The sequence below is a fragment of the Daphnia pulex genome, chromosome 2 (assembly GCF_021134715.1).
Source record: "Daphnia pulex isolate KAP4 chromosome 2, ASM2113471v1".
Classification (NCBI taxonomy): Eukaryota; Metazoa; Arthropoda; class Branchiopoda; order Diplostraca; family Daphniidae; genus Daphnia; species Daphnia pulex.
Genome location: NC_060018.1, coordinates 9,077,507 through 9,091,160, shown reverse-complemented (window position 1 = coordinate 9,091,160; position 13,654 = coordinate 9,077,507).

The window sequence follows — 13,654 nt, the reverse complement described above, 5'->3', positions numbered from 1 at the left end:
TGCAAAGAAAACGAGTCAAATTCCAAAGTTTACCGTCATCGATTTCATTTTTTGGAAAAAGCAAGTGTACATTGTCGATGGAATACTCAATGGCATCATTGAATGCCCAGCACAACTTCTGGATGATAACAATGCACCTAAACTTAATGAAGATTGAAGACCAACTCAAGAAGCAGCTATTTTAGCCTGACATGATTTGGATCTAATAGCCCAAAATCTTATCTACGGCACAACTGAAACAGGTTGCTTGATTTTTTCTTTACTTATTTCATGGTATCAATATTAATATAAATATATATTTTCCCAATACAGGAGTTAGAAGAACCCTGTTGGATTGCACATCTTCCTCTATGATGTGGAATCGTTTGACTCAACAATATGAGCAGAGCGCTCCAGAGAACAAACATGTTTTAATTGATCGCTTTTTTCGTTACGAGTACGAAGAAGGAAATGACGTCATGGCCCATGTCTCGACAATAGAGAGCTTGGTTCATCAGCTTCGCAGTATCGGCACTATTCTTGGTGAAGATCATTTAACTACCAAAGTGTTAATGACTCTTCCTGTAACATATGCAAATTTCCGAGAGACATGTGCTCTTTTGCCTTCTATTGAGCAAAGAAAAGAGAAATTGTAAGCAAAGCTTTTACTTGCTGAATCAGTGTATGCCCATCGTGAATCTCAAGAACAAAAAGGACGTGACACAGCTTACAGCGCCCCTTACAGCTTACTTACAAAGCTCTACTTATCTCAAATCAACGTCGCTGTTTTAATATGGGAGACAATCTACAAAATGTTTGTTCTTTCTTTGGCTATAGTAATCATACTTTTGCAAACTGTCATAAACGCGAAAGTTAGCACGGTGATTCCCAACAAAATAATTCCAATCAACGAACAAATCAAAACCGCGTATGCAATGCACTTATTGCGGTTACGCCAATCATGTTGTTACCGTTTGTAGAAAATACATAAGGGAGGAAAAAGAAAAGTCATCTGGCGATTCTACTGCTACGGGACGGACTCGGACTACTACTGCTGCTTGGGATTTTTTCCTGATTATATTCCGACGGAAAATACGATGGATTTCTTGTTATCTGTTTTCAATCATCATAGCGCCCCCCGCCAACCAATGGGGAAAGGAAAAAGTTGATCTAGTCTGTATTGTCATCCGCATATTTGGCAAAAGCCCCTCCCCAACCTGGGCTATTGTCTTGGTTCTCCCGTCTGATGCTTGATGGAATATTTTATTTGGATTGAACATTCCCAGCTGGATCCCCATATCATAAGCGAGATTTCTTCTTTTCCCTTTTCCGTCTTTCGGATCTACCAAGAATGAATCGAATTGACAAGTAAAAAAGGAGGTAATACGTATAAACAGTGAAAGTTTCTCGTCAGATTCATCTAGAAGCTCGGAACAAGTGTTGAGGAATACTATATAGAAAGAAGGAAGAGAAAGAGAGAGAGAGAGAAGTAAAAATCATTGTATAGTTATAGAGAGTAAAAGCCACAATCACACGGTCGGCGTCAATGTCATAGTTCTTCTTTTCTTTCTACATACCTGTTTTAGACCTGTTTAGAAAATTGCCTTGATCTTTTTTTCTCCTAAGAATTACTGCCAAAACAACTCCTTATATTTGTACATTCGAACTCGACACAATAATTTCCTAGTTTTGTCTTTACGAGTTGATCCCGTTGAGATCCCGTTGAGAAATCCAACGGGAAAAAGGATGTAATGAAACATTTTGTGGGAAAAAGAGGGAGAAGGCATAATCTAGTGATAATTAAGGTATAATTGGAAACCGGCGACAGTTTAGATAGTTGACATTCTTTTTCTGATTTTTGTAAATTAAGGCAAATACCGACTACAGATACACCAAGAAGAGATTATCTATAAGAGCCCTACATTATTTTTAAAATGCCGCTTCAAATTGTGATAAAATTTCACCAGACAATAGAGAACCCAAACCTGGAAAACCTAAACTAGGTAAACACTAACCTTTTTTAAAGTAACTTTTAACATTTATAACAAAAATTTATTCAATTTCTAACTTTCGTATTTCTAGGGAATTGGAGACATATTACTGGTTTAGAAGGTTGGTTTCAATATGGTTTCCTTGAAGCAATGGAATAGAAAGCTACTGTAAAAAGAAAACAATTAAGCTTGTGGGTGTGAGTATTATGAATTTTTCATGAATAATGATTTCATTCTTCGTTGCTATTCTTGGTAATCCACTTCCGTTAGCTCTATGGTTATTGGACACTTTTTTTCCACACGTTTCTTAACCTAAGCCAACATATCGAAATGGTGCAACCAAATGCCCGAAGTCGAACAGAAGTGACCATAATACTTGAAAGTCATCCAAACCTTTCCTTAAGCATTACCGACATCTTAGAGCTATTCAACTTCTCAATAAGGGAGTTCAAGGTAACTAATCCATTGGATTCGAATCACGTAAAAGAAACGGAGCGGCAAAATACGGTGACAAATGCACGAATGGTGCGTTCAACGCAGAAAACAGCCAGACTTTAACGTCACTGGCCAATGCCACCGACAATTCAGATTAATCCAGAAGACCAATCAATGATGTACCATTATGCCAAGATTCCCGGGTTTGCTGATGTTGATTATTTTCGATTATAAAGAGAAAATTTCACAGTGAAATCTTCTTCGTAGAGGCGAATACAAACTTTAACCTTACGGTTTTTCAGGTAACGTATTGCTTCAGCATGCATCCAGCATACATCCCCACATTCACATTTTCATTTTCCTCAATCCGTAAACATATCGCAAAGACGGTGGTGCCACCGAGCCAAGAGGTTGTCTGTCTCACATATCCGGTTTCGTGGTAGCGGACGGCAGACAGCTCTATCGCTGCTCCATTGGTTATCCTATTTGCCGTTTTCAAACGCCTGTAAGTTATTTTGTGTTTGTATGCTTCTCCTTCGTAGACTTTCGTTTCGTTTCAATGTCTTGCAATTTAACTTTACTTTTCCACACTTATACTGGCGATGTTTTGCGAAGTGGCACTTTGAAATCACTACCTGGAACTTGTACGTTGTCGTACGTTTTACACGTAAATTCTAATCTGAAAAAGATTAGAATTTACGTGTAAAACGAAGATTAGAATTTACGTGTAAAACGATGGATGACGGAAAACAAGCCAAAAGAACCCACGGATAGGGAGACCAAGCCAATGTATTTCAGCTCTTGGAGGAACGCTGGGACAAGATAGCAAAGAAACTTACAACATTTATAGGAGTCTACATAGAACGTGCATGTGAATAGTTTATAGAGAAACCCTACTCACAGACCGGATAGTTTGAAGATGGAACTGTCGAAAAGACTGAAGCTACGTTGGCAGGTACGTCTTTAATGTAAAACTCTTTCAAACCTGTCTAGACACATCAGTCTGCGCACACGATTGCAACGTGATACCTCCAAGATGAAAAGCTGGATCTCGGAAACTGAGACATCGATTGCGGTTGTAGATATTAGGGTCAAACGCATAGCACCGACTACTTTTCCAATAAGCTTTATGTTCACAACACTAGTAAACTGACATTATTTAATTTTTTGAAATTACATTATTTATAATTTATAATTAATGGATGTGGGCAGAATTAGAGTAAACATGTTCGGATTATTCGACAGACTGCATTACTTGATCTAACGGCCCAAAGATGGTCTTTCCCCTCTTTAAGTGTTCCCCACGCCTTCAACATCCGACCCAAAATCCCCCCTATCTATTTTTTTCTCGAAATTGATATTGTGCCATGACAGCGTTCTGTAGGACTGCAGAAATCTAAAAGGTGCTTTGAAGTGTCTGACAAAACTCATTTAACAAAAAATGAATAAAGTGAACAATGAGCTTTAAGATTAAGTGTAAAAATATATTTGGATAAAACAACTTCCATATTGACATTTAAGATATATTTTTATAATCTGTAATTTTTTGCTGCTACAGTTGAGTTAAAATAGATGTCCCCTCAACAACGCAATAGTTAGGGAAACATACATACAATCTCGCGTGAAGTATTTTTTCTACGATCACAAAATAAAGCTAAAAGAAATCAAGTAAGAAGCCATTTTCTAACTAGAGTATCAATTATTTCCATGGGGAAAACAGCGCAATGGTCAATTCGTACACAAATTTCAGTCTTTAACCTCGTTGATGACGATTCATCGCTGCTCAAAGGCTAAAGTGTGTGTCCATAGCGATGCGTGCTTCAAAAAACCTAGCACGTAACAAGGTACAAGAAATGTTTTTTTTTTTTGTTTTTGGTCTTCAATAATAATCCTGTTCAATTAAAGAATAGTACGTACGTGCACGTTTACTGTATTACACCTTGGCTCTTTTTGCGTTTCCTATTCACTGTCTTTGTCTGAGCGATACATTTAAGGGATTCTGAAACCACAAAAGAGAAAGAGCTATATACACCTCCTAGAATGAAGTGGTGGCTATCGACACCTTTCTTTGCCACACATTCATGATAAGTTATTCATCTTCTTGTTTAGAAAAGGGTTAAACAATCTTAAATAAAGAGGAATTTAGTTGAATGAAATCTGAGCAACTGTGTCTAATTTTCTTGTATTGGGGAGGAAAATTGAAAAGCCAATGCCAAAATTTAATTTTTTTTCTCAACAGAAACTGTATGATGAATACAAAATGTGCACTGAAGAAGTGGAAGTTCTACTACAATGGATAAAATCAATTAATTTATTTTCACCAGTTGGCTGTGCAGGAAGAACTCTAGAACATTTCGTTAAACGTAATTTCAACCAACACACCATGATGAGTAATTTACGAAACGAATTTGCGGTATTTTCCGATAACTTCAATAACGAAATTTGACTAACAATTGTAAAAAGTTTCAATTCTGGAAAATTAGCGAAAAAGCCCAATAAATAGCGCATAAATTTTCCACATGTTCGATGATTGGTGCTTACATAAGAATTGGAAAACTGTACAAAGAATTAAAAAAAAAACAAGAAAACAAACAACATTTTGGGTAAAACCATTCATTGCAAATACTTTTTTTAAATAAAAAGTAATATGTATGTGTTGTAAACAAATAGTATTATATAACTGTATTAATGAAATAAGTAATTTTTTGAAAATTCAGCTACATTGTAAAAAATAACACCTGAACGACCTATTGCACGCATTGTTTCATATGACATTTTAAAAAAATGAGTGACAAGAAGAAGCTATGTAACATTTTTTTGTGAGCATTGTAAAGCGCAATTTGGTATCGCCAGTAATCTAAACAGACATGAGAAAACTGGACATTCCGTGGAATACGAAAAATCCATTTCTTCACATTTACCACTTTTAAATGAAATAAGTGAACCAAAACCCCAACTAGTTCTATGAACTTTTTCAAAGAAAAAAATCAGTATTGAAAAATTTGAAATGTTGCTTGATCCACTTAGAAAGTATTATTTTTTAATGTATAACTTTAAAAAAAAAAAAAATTTAGTACAATTTACTAGGGAAATTTTTTTTTATTACATAGTTAACTTTCGTGTGATTCCATTTCACCACATAGTTTGGTTACAAGACTACATTGCTTGTTATTAGCTGTGGATATTATCATATACTACATTGTTGTTGATATCTCGACAGCAATCCTCGCTAGACATGGCGGCAACCTTTGACAACCTTGGACTTCACCAAACAACTTTTATTTCTCAACCTATTACCAACATTACTTTGAAAGATCAATATCGGGCAGTTTTTTCGGAATGTCAAATTCTCAAACATCGATGTTAAAAAATGACGTTGTCTACATTTCTACATGGTTCTCTGGACACGCCACGTTTATACTTGTTTTTCTTGCTGCCATCTCCTAGCAGACATTCAAATTAATATTTTGATTTTGCTAGCGAGTTGAAATGTTTTGGGGGATATGGAGTCATGCAATGTTGCCGTGATCGAAATCAATTTTTGATCGAGATCAATCTCAAACTCAAAAATTGATTTTACGATGAGTTTAATCGCGATCAAACTCAAAATTGTTGATCCAACTCAAACTCAATTTTGCAATCAACATTTCTAAGAAATGTTGATTTCTTACTGCACACCATCTACTGATAGTATATATAATTAAGTGCCAAGTAATTGTTACTATTTTAGTTAACTGTCAAGTCATTCGAAGGTCAACCGGTCACGGTTTTTTTTAAAGTGCTTCATATTAGTTTCATAAGTTTCGTTATTGTATTTATTACATTATAATTTTCAATGAAAACATAGTTAACTGAAGCAGTCTAAGAATTATTACGTCGGAGGCTTCCGATAATGGCGATTTTGATGATGAGAATGCAGATCCAAATACAGCCATGTATCGCAACCCTATACTAGGTAACAGTTTCTGATCTAAACATCAAATTTTTTGTGTGTGAGTGACTTTTTTTGTAATTGTAGCAACAATTCTAATCCTGTAAAGAAACTAGCTATACCTGCAGAAATCTACACATATGTAGGGGAAGTACCTGGCAAAAATGCCAGTGTATATCGGTGTCTACATCCAGGCTTCGTCCCCCCATAAAAAAAGGATGGTTCTGAGAAACCACTTGTGGTGTATCATTATTCTCGACAGTCGACACAATGTGAAAAGGCATTTCTTGGTGGTTGTTATTTTCTTTCATGTATTCTTTACATATTTTTCTACATGTAAGACTCGAAAAATAAATTTTCAATCTTCTTCCAAAAACATTATCCCGGGAACCAGCTTGGATATACAAAACTTTGAGAAGATGCTGTAAAACTAACTGGATAATTTAACCAGTCAACAACACAGCCACTTCATAAATAGATGTGTCATAATTGTACAAGAAGACCATGATAGTCGGCTTTTTGGTCAGGCTGGACTAATTTTCACCGCGAAGATATATCACAAAATGTTTGCCGAAATACATTTTGAAATGTTAATTTTTTTAAAAGTTCATAACCAAATGCTAAATAATCGGAAAAAAAATAAATGGTCGGAAGAGTTAATCTATTATTTGTGTGTTTCATTACAATATTATGGCTTGGTAGATATCAATAAAAAATTATAAAATAAATAACAAAATAAACAAAATAAAACGGTTGAAGAAAGTCTTTACTCTTAAAGCTTAAAGAACCGCTAGATGGCTTTTATTGACCGCTAGATGGCACAGGAAATTAATCGCATCAATTAGTTTGATCAAGATCAAACTCATTCACAGTTGAGTTGATCGCGCGATCAACTCATCGTCGATGAGTTTGATTTCGATCAAACTAAAAAAAATGATAGCACGACAAGACTGCTGGGACTTACGTCTCTCACTGTGGTCGAGGAACTACTAATTGCGCAAAGTCGGCTCTATGTTTCAATAGTGAAATTGATCGGGACACAATCATCAGAACGTAAGTCAGCAAAGAAAGGGCATGTAATCTTTTTTCCTCATACTCCTCATACTGAGGGACCATTCAAGCTAGTTGAACTACAGAGAATGAATTCGTCTAATGTTGAACCATAATAGAAAATCTAGCAGAATTTATTTCAGTCATGTTTGTTGGATCTCGTCGTCAGTTTAATCCACTAGTCCCATCTCCTTTGAAAGACGTTAAGGAACTCCGTGTTAGGACTGAGATAGTTTACTTTTGGCTTCACGCATTGAAGATTTAGAATCCACTTTATCGAAATGTGGAAATCGTGGAAACAACGGCCATGCATGACGCTTTCACCAGGATATCGTCCGACCTTATAGAAAATGCCACGATTGTTGACAACGAGGTGGAAATATTGGTTGACGCATTACCACTCCAGAAGGTGCCACTTATGTTCCAGTTGAAGAGATTGACCAAGATTGTAACGAGTCTTCAGATCGGCCACTGCCTGCTTCGTTTTTTACTCGGAGCATTCCTGTCAGTCTTGGCAAAACTGAACCTGTTTGCGCAGCTTTCCGTGGTTTGTTACACACATTTGGAGGTGAAGGCGATGGTACTGAAACGGTAAGCATAATGTGTTTTACTTTAAATATATGTGTATTAATTGCTTTCTAAATCTTTAAAGCGAATCAAAAAATGACGCCAACGTCCAAGAAGGAGATGTAGAACCCGCTGCTACCGGACGAAAAGATAATGATTAACATAAAGAAGCAATAGTAAACCATTTGATTTTCTCTTCCAGTTCATTAATTTTTACTTTGATGGTTTCTAAAGGTAATCAATTATTTGTAGGTGGATGTCGAAAAGGAAAAAAAAACCGTTAAATGAATTTCAAACAAATGATATACTGTTCTATGCATACAATCTCCGTTCCTTTTTTTGGACATTTCCCCTGAAATGCTGGCCCAAATTAACAACCACCTTCGTCAGCTAATGGCAAAGCCTGAGACTAATTTTGGAGGAATAGCAGTGTTGCTGATGGGAGATTTTTTCCAAATGCCTCCCGTCGCAACAAGGTACACTCTTTATGGAGCCTGTGTAAAAATGATTCAAGACAAAAAAAGAATTAGAAGACAAAGACACACCTGGACCAAAAACAAGAGGCACAATTCTTTTTAGTAAATTTAAAATTATAGAATTGACCCAACAAATGAGAGCAGCTCTAGACGTTGATCACACAAATTTCCTCAATCAAATGAGAATGCCTCGTCCAGGTCAACCGCGGATTAATGCAAATCACATGAAGAAACATCAAATGATATTAAAGAAGATACCTTATATGGCAATGGGCATCTATTGTTGTCACAAGCAACAAAGAGCGGATGGTTATCAATAATTGCCAATCGTCAAATCTGGGCACGATACCATAGTGTACCAAGATATGTTTGGAAATACCGCTCCGCGGACGTCTGGCTGCAACAGTACGTACAGCTGCGAACATCTACATCTACCAGTATTTTCAAGCTTTTACTAGCTGCTTCGTAAGTGGTGTATCCGGCTATCTGACAGAAAATATTAACCCTAAACTGGGCCTGTCAAACGGGAAACAGGTAAAACAGAAAAAAAAATTGAACAGGGTGTAACCGGTGTAACGTATCATTCCTTGACCCTTCATCCTGAAGAAAATATGCACCGAGTCTTGGAACCAATTACGATAAACACCGGCTCAGACATCAGATTGCAATTCCCCCGTATATATTTACGTTGAAATACCCAATGCTGACCCACACAAATTCATTGGAAAGTCTCTAGTTCCAAACAAGGTGGTGATACCTATACGCCCGAAAACAAAATCAGAGGAAACAAAAGTATATTTTCCCTTACGAGAACAACCTGTGGTCCTCAAAATTAGGCCACACGCAGTAGAGTTTGCCTTTGATATCACGGTACACAAGATGCAAGGCCAAACTTGCGAAAGAATCATTCTGGATCTCTATAGCCGTCTTTTTTTACCACAAATCAACAACCACGGTCTTTATGTTGCCCTGTCGAGGGTTAAAAATTGCTAACAGCTTCGCATTCTACCACTTCAGCCCCTTCAAGTTAATTGAAATTATTTATTTGATCTCAAACCACTTCATGCACTGACAGATTGGATTCAAGGATTTGATCAAGAAGGTAATTGGAGTGGCACATCAATTTTGACAAAAAATCAATCATCAGGAAGAAAACTCATGAAGAGGAAGGATTCAATAACAGTAACACCCACCTACCTCGTGAAAAATATCAGTCGATTTCCAGACAAAGTCGTACAAATAGCTTCAGCTGGAACTCCAACACCCAAAAAATACAAATTCAGACTAAGTTTGCAAACAGAAAAAGACAAATTTGACACACAACCCAAAGAGAAAAAAGTCCTTATCCTGTCCCTGTCCGTTTGTCAAAATTGTGAACTTAAAATCGGCCAGCAAAAGTAAGAAAACTAATTAATTTGACTTAAATCAACTGTATCTCATGTTCTATATTATTGATGTGCAGTGCTAAAGTAAGTGTAGGGTATTTCTAAGACAGAAGTAACCCAGACAGCGAATGGCAGGTATTGTCAGCTTGGGTTTGCTGGGGAATAGCAATGTGTCAAATGTTTTACGACAATTTTAAAGTAAGTGTTTGCACACAAAATTTCTATGCGTTGGTTTAAATATTATTCTAAAAATATATTTTGTTAAGGTAGACAAAATCTACAGCATCGATAAAATTGGAGTTAAAGCAGCGACTCAGATTACATACACGTGGATTGCAAACACAGCCCAAATTACTTTAAACAATGTTTTAAAGCTATGTACACATTTCTGCCAAGCCGCAACTTGTTCTGAGTTAACACCATAATTCGAATGTATTTTATTTTGTAAATAGTTCCATGAAGTTGATGATTATGAGGCTGGAACATGTTTGGAAGATAAAATTCCGTTCTATAAACACCAGTTCACAGCACTGGACAAATGCCAGGAATCTGGAAAGATCGTCAGTACGATTTTTTCTTTGTTTTAATATCTCACGATAAAAAATGATTTCTTCGTATTTTATAGATGTCATTTGTGGACTTAACGAATTCGGTGAAATGATCACCATCAAAACTGCATATGCTTCAACAAAAAGGGAAACCAACATCTTTGATCAACCTAACAACAAAGTAAGAAAAACTTACTTACAAAATTTACAAAAGATAATAAACAATGTATTTGCCTTCAGGTCACGATCACAATGTGGGAAATGATCGCTGAAAAGTTCATTATAGCGGTTGAAAATTAGAAAGATGTCGTTGTAGCATTAGCAGGAACTAAAATTTCAACGTTTTCGCGTGAAGACGGCGAAATTTTCTTAGATTACTTTGATGACACTATAGTATCGGTAATATATCATAACCACATCATCCAGCAATTCTTTAATTTAAAATAGCTTTTCATTTAATGTCTTAGATCAAACCCGACATTCCTGAGTCAGCAGTGCTTAAACGTTGGCTGAAACAGAAAGCTGAGAACGAATAGTGTGGCTTACGTCACATCACAAAACCATTTTTACATTTAAACTTTTTCATTTTTATTATGTTTTTTAACATTAAAACTCACCAAACGTCAAAAACCTCATTCAAATAAAAGGTGCTTTTTGTTTACAACTTGGTTTTTAAGGAATTTATTGGTTGTTTGCAACGTCATACACATATATTACGAATAATAAGGGTTTACAACAAAAAAAACTGAAGGCGTACCTGGCCAGGGTCTTGTTACAGCAAAAATCACTTTTTTTTCTTAAATGTTATTGTTTGGTGTTTGGAAAATATACAATATTGCTTCCTATCCACCCCCTCTTTTGCCCTTAGAGCCTAAAGGCAAAAGACGAAAAGGGTGAAAAGGGGAGAAAGAGAGCAAAATTCATCACATTTTTAGGACCGCCGACCAAAAATGGCTTGGGGTCCGTATTAAAGTGGGAGGAGCTAATCTCAACTTTGAAGTGAGATTACGGGGGAAAATTATTATTTTTAAAATAAAAAAAATACCACGAGAATCAGCGTGAAAAACTGATTCTAATGATAGTTTTTTTAAGGAATCCCTTATTCATGCAAGGACCCTATTACCAAATTGGATATAAAAGAAATATTGACAATAGTAAATTATCGTTCGGTACTTTGACGGTAAATCTATGTTAGAGGTTCAAAGCTTGGCAAGAGTGACTCTTTTTATTATTTGATTCTTCAAATACATTTTCATTTACTAATATTTATGTAAAAAAATTAGCATTAAATAAAAAATTATGTTTCTAGTGGGTTGTTAGGTAAAAAATCTAACAAAAAAGATTCGAGAAGACTTCAAAGAAATTAACATTCTGTGTTTGATGTTTTTGATTATTGATTTAAGTTGCAAATAGGCAGGAAGTGTTATTGTAATTTGAATAACTTTTGAATAGAATATTAAGATCATAGAAATAAAATTAACTTTGTTGATATTTTTACTAGCTATCCAGTGAGATCAAAAATAGAAAAAAAGACAATACTTATACACCATAAAATATTCGTTGAATTTTTTCCACTAACTGAATACTACTTCTCGAAGTTTTTTTAAGACACGAAATATCTCTTTTTAGTCGCAACGACAGTTGGACGTCTTCTATCACAAAGTGAAAAGCCGACGGAAAAGTAATAACGTACTCTCCCGCCGACTGTTTCAAAGAGTGGAATGGGATTTGTGGTTTCTGAGCGAGTATTAACTGGGGTAACACAGGTATCCCCTTGTACTTAAGACGAACCAATGAAAAGTTGTTGGATGATAACCAGGCGGATTTGCCGTTGTTGTGGATCGAGGAGAATACTACTTACAACTCGGCTCTCCCGCTTAACTCGTGGTACTTGGACACAAGCTTCTTGAATACCACTTGCAAAGTTTCAGCATGTTTGTTAGACACTTGTTTGGTTTACATAAACTTTATTTGCGCTTCTTTACAGAAAGTGAAAGAAATGAACTCTTGTTTGGTTAAATTTTCTTATTTCTGTGCGCTCGGTTTATTATTCCAAATGATACAAATATGATGTGAAAAAACCATATCTCACATAACCATATGACAAACACAAAACACACACACAAACACGAAAAACATAAATTCTAGTCCTGTAATAAGAGAGAAGGTGATACTAGATGCAACGTGTAAGTAGATTTCCTCACTACCACTTGCAATACTGAAATAGGAAAAACAAATTTAAGACACCATCAAGATCAACAACGAAATGTTTCCACTTACCATTACTTTTTCTTGAATTGTTTCGTAATAAGACTAAATGTCTCCTATAATATAAAATCTGATTGGATTACCTTACGTACACTTTTTTAAATCGTCGACTTGAAGATAAGACGGGATGGTGGAGCTCAAGGTCATCCGAACTGCAATTTTTACAGTAAGGCAAGGGACCATGACAGCTATAGTCTTAGCGTACTGATCTAGGTGGAGATCGAGCACAGTGCTAAAATCACCCAACCGGACCTTTAGGGCGTCTATGTTGACATTAGGCGGGTAATCGGAGGTTCGAAAAAATTTCTCATCGACGTTGGGGTCTTTGATTAGGACCTGGATCGTTCGACCTTTAAGGACATGTTTTTGAGGCACGATATGTTTGCCCAGAATTGCCGATACATCTACAGACTTGAAATGAGTGACCCGCACGGATTGATCACCGACCAAAAGGACTGAAGTGATTACCAAGATTTGCCTGTCTTGGAGGTCGCACTGAAAAAGTGGGTCGTTGAATTTTTCAAAAAAGTAAAGAACTTCTTTGTCACCATGGACATATGAAGCTAACCTGGCCTGGATAAGTTGTATCTTGGAGTTGTTGTTAAATATAATTCAAAATTGCCCATCATCTAAGTTTCCGCATTGGCTTGTCCAGATGTCCCTCATCCTTATTCAGGAATTTGGATTCATTAGCTTTTGGAACAAATTTGCGGGGAATATGAATTGGATATGAAGAAATAAAGTGACATTTTTTTTAACCGATAAAAGAGCTAATATTGTCAGTACTTTTTAACCATACCATTCAGTATAATTCAGTGCCTAAAAAAACGCCGTCACTCGATCAATTATTGAAAGATTGTGACTGTCCCATTCCAATAACCCCTGATGAGTACGTCAAAATTTGACATCGAAATAAAGGACGAAGATAGCGATGGCGAACAATTGGAATCTGAAAATGAATCGGACGAAGACCACACGCCTGAATCTGGAGACCTTTAAGAAGATGATGTTCCTGACGAAGATG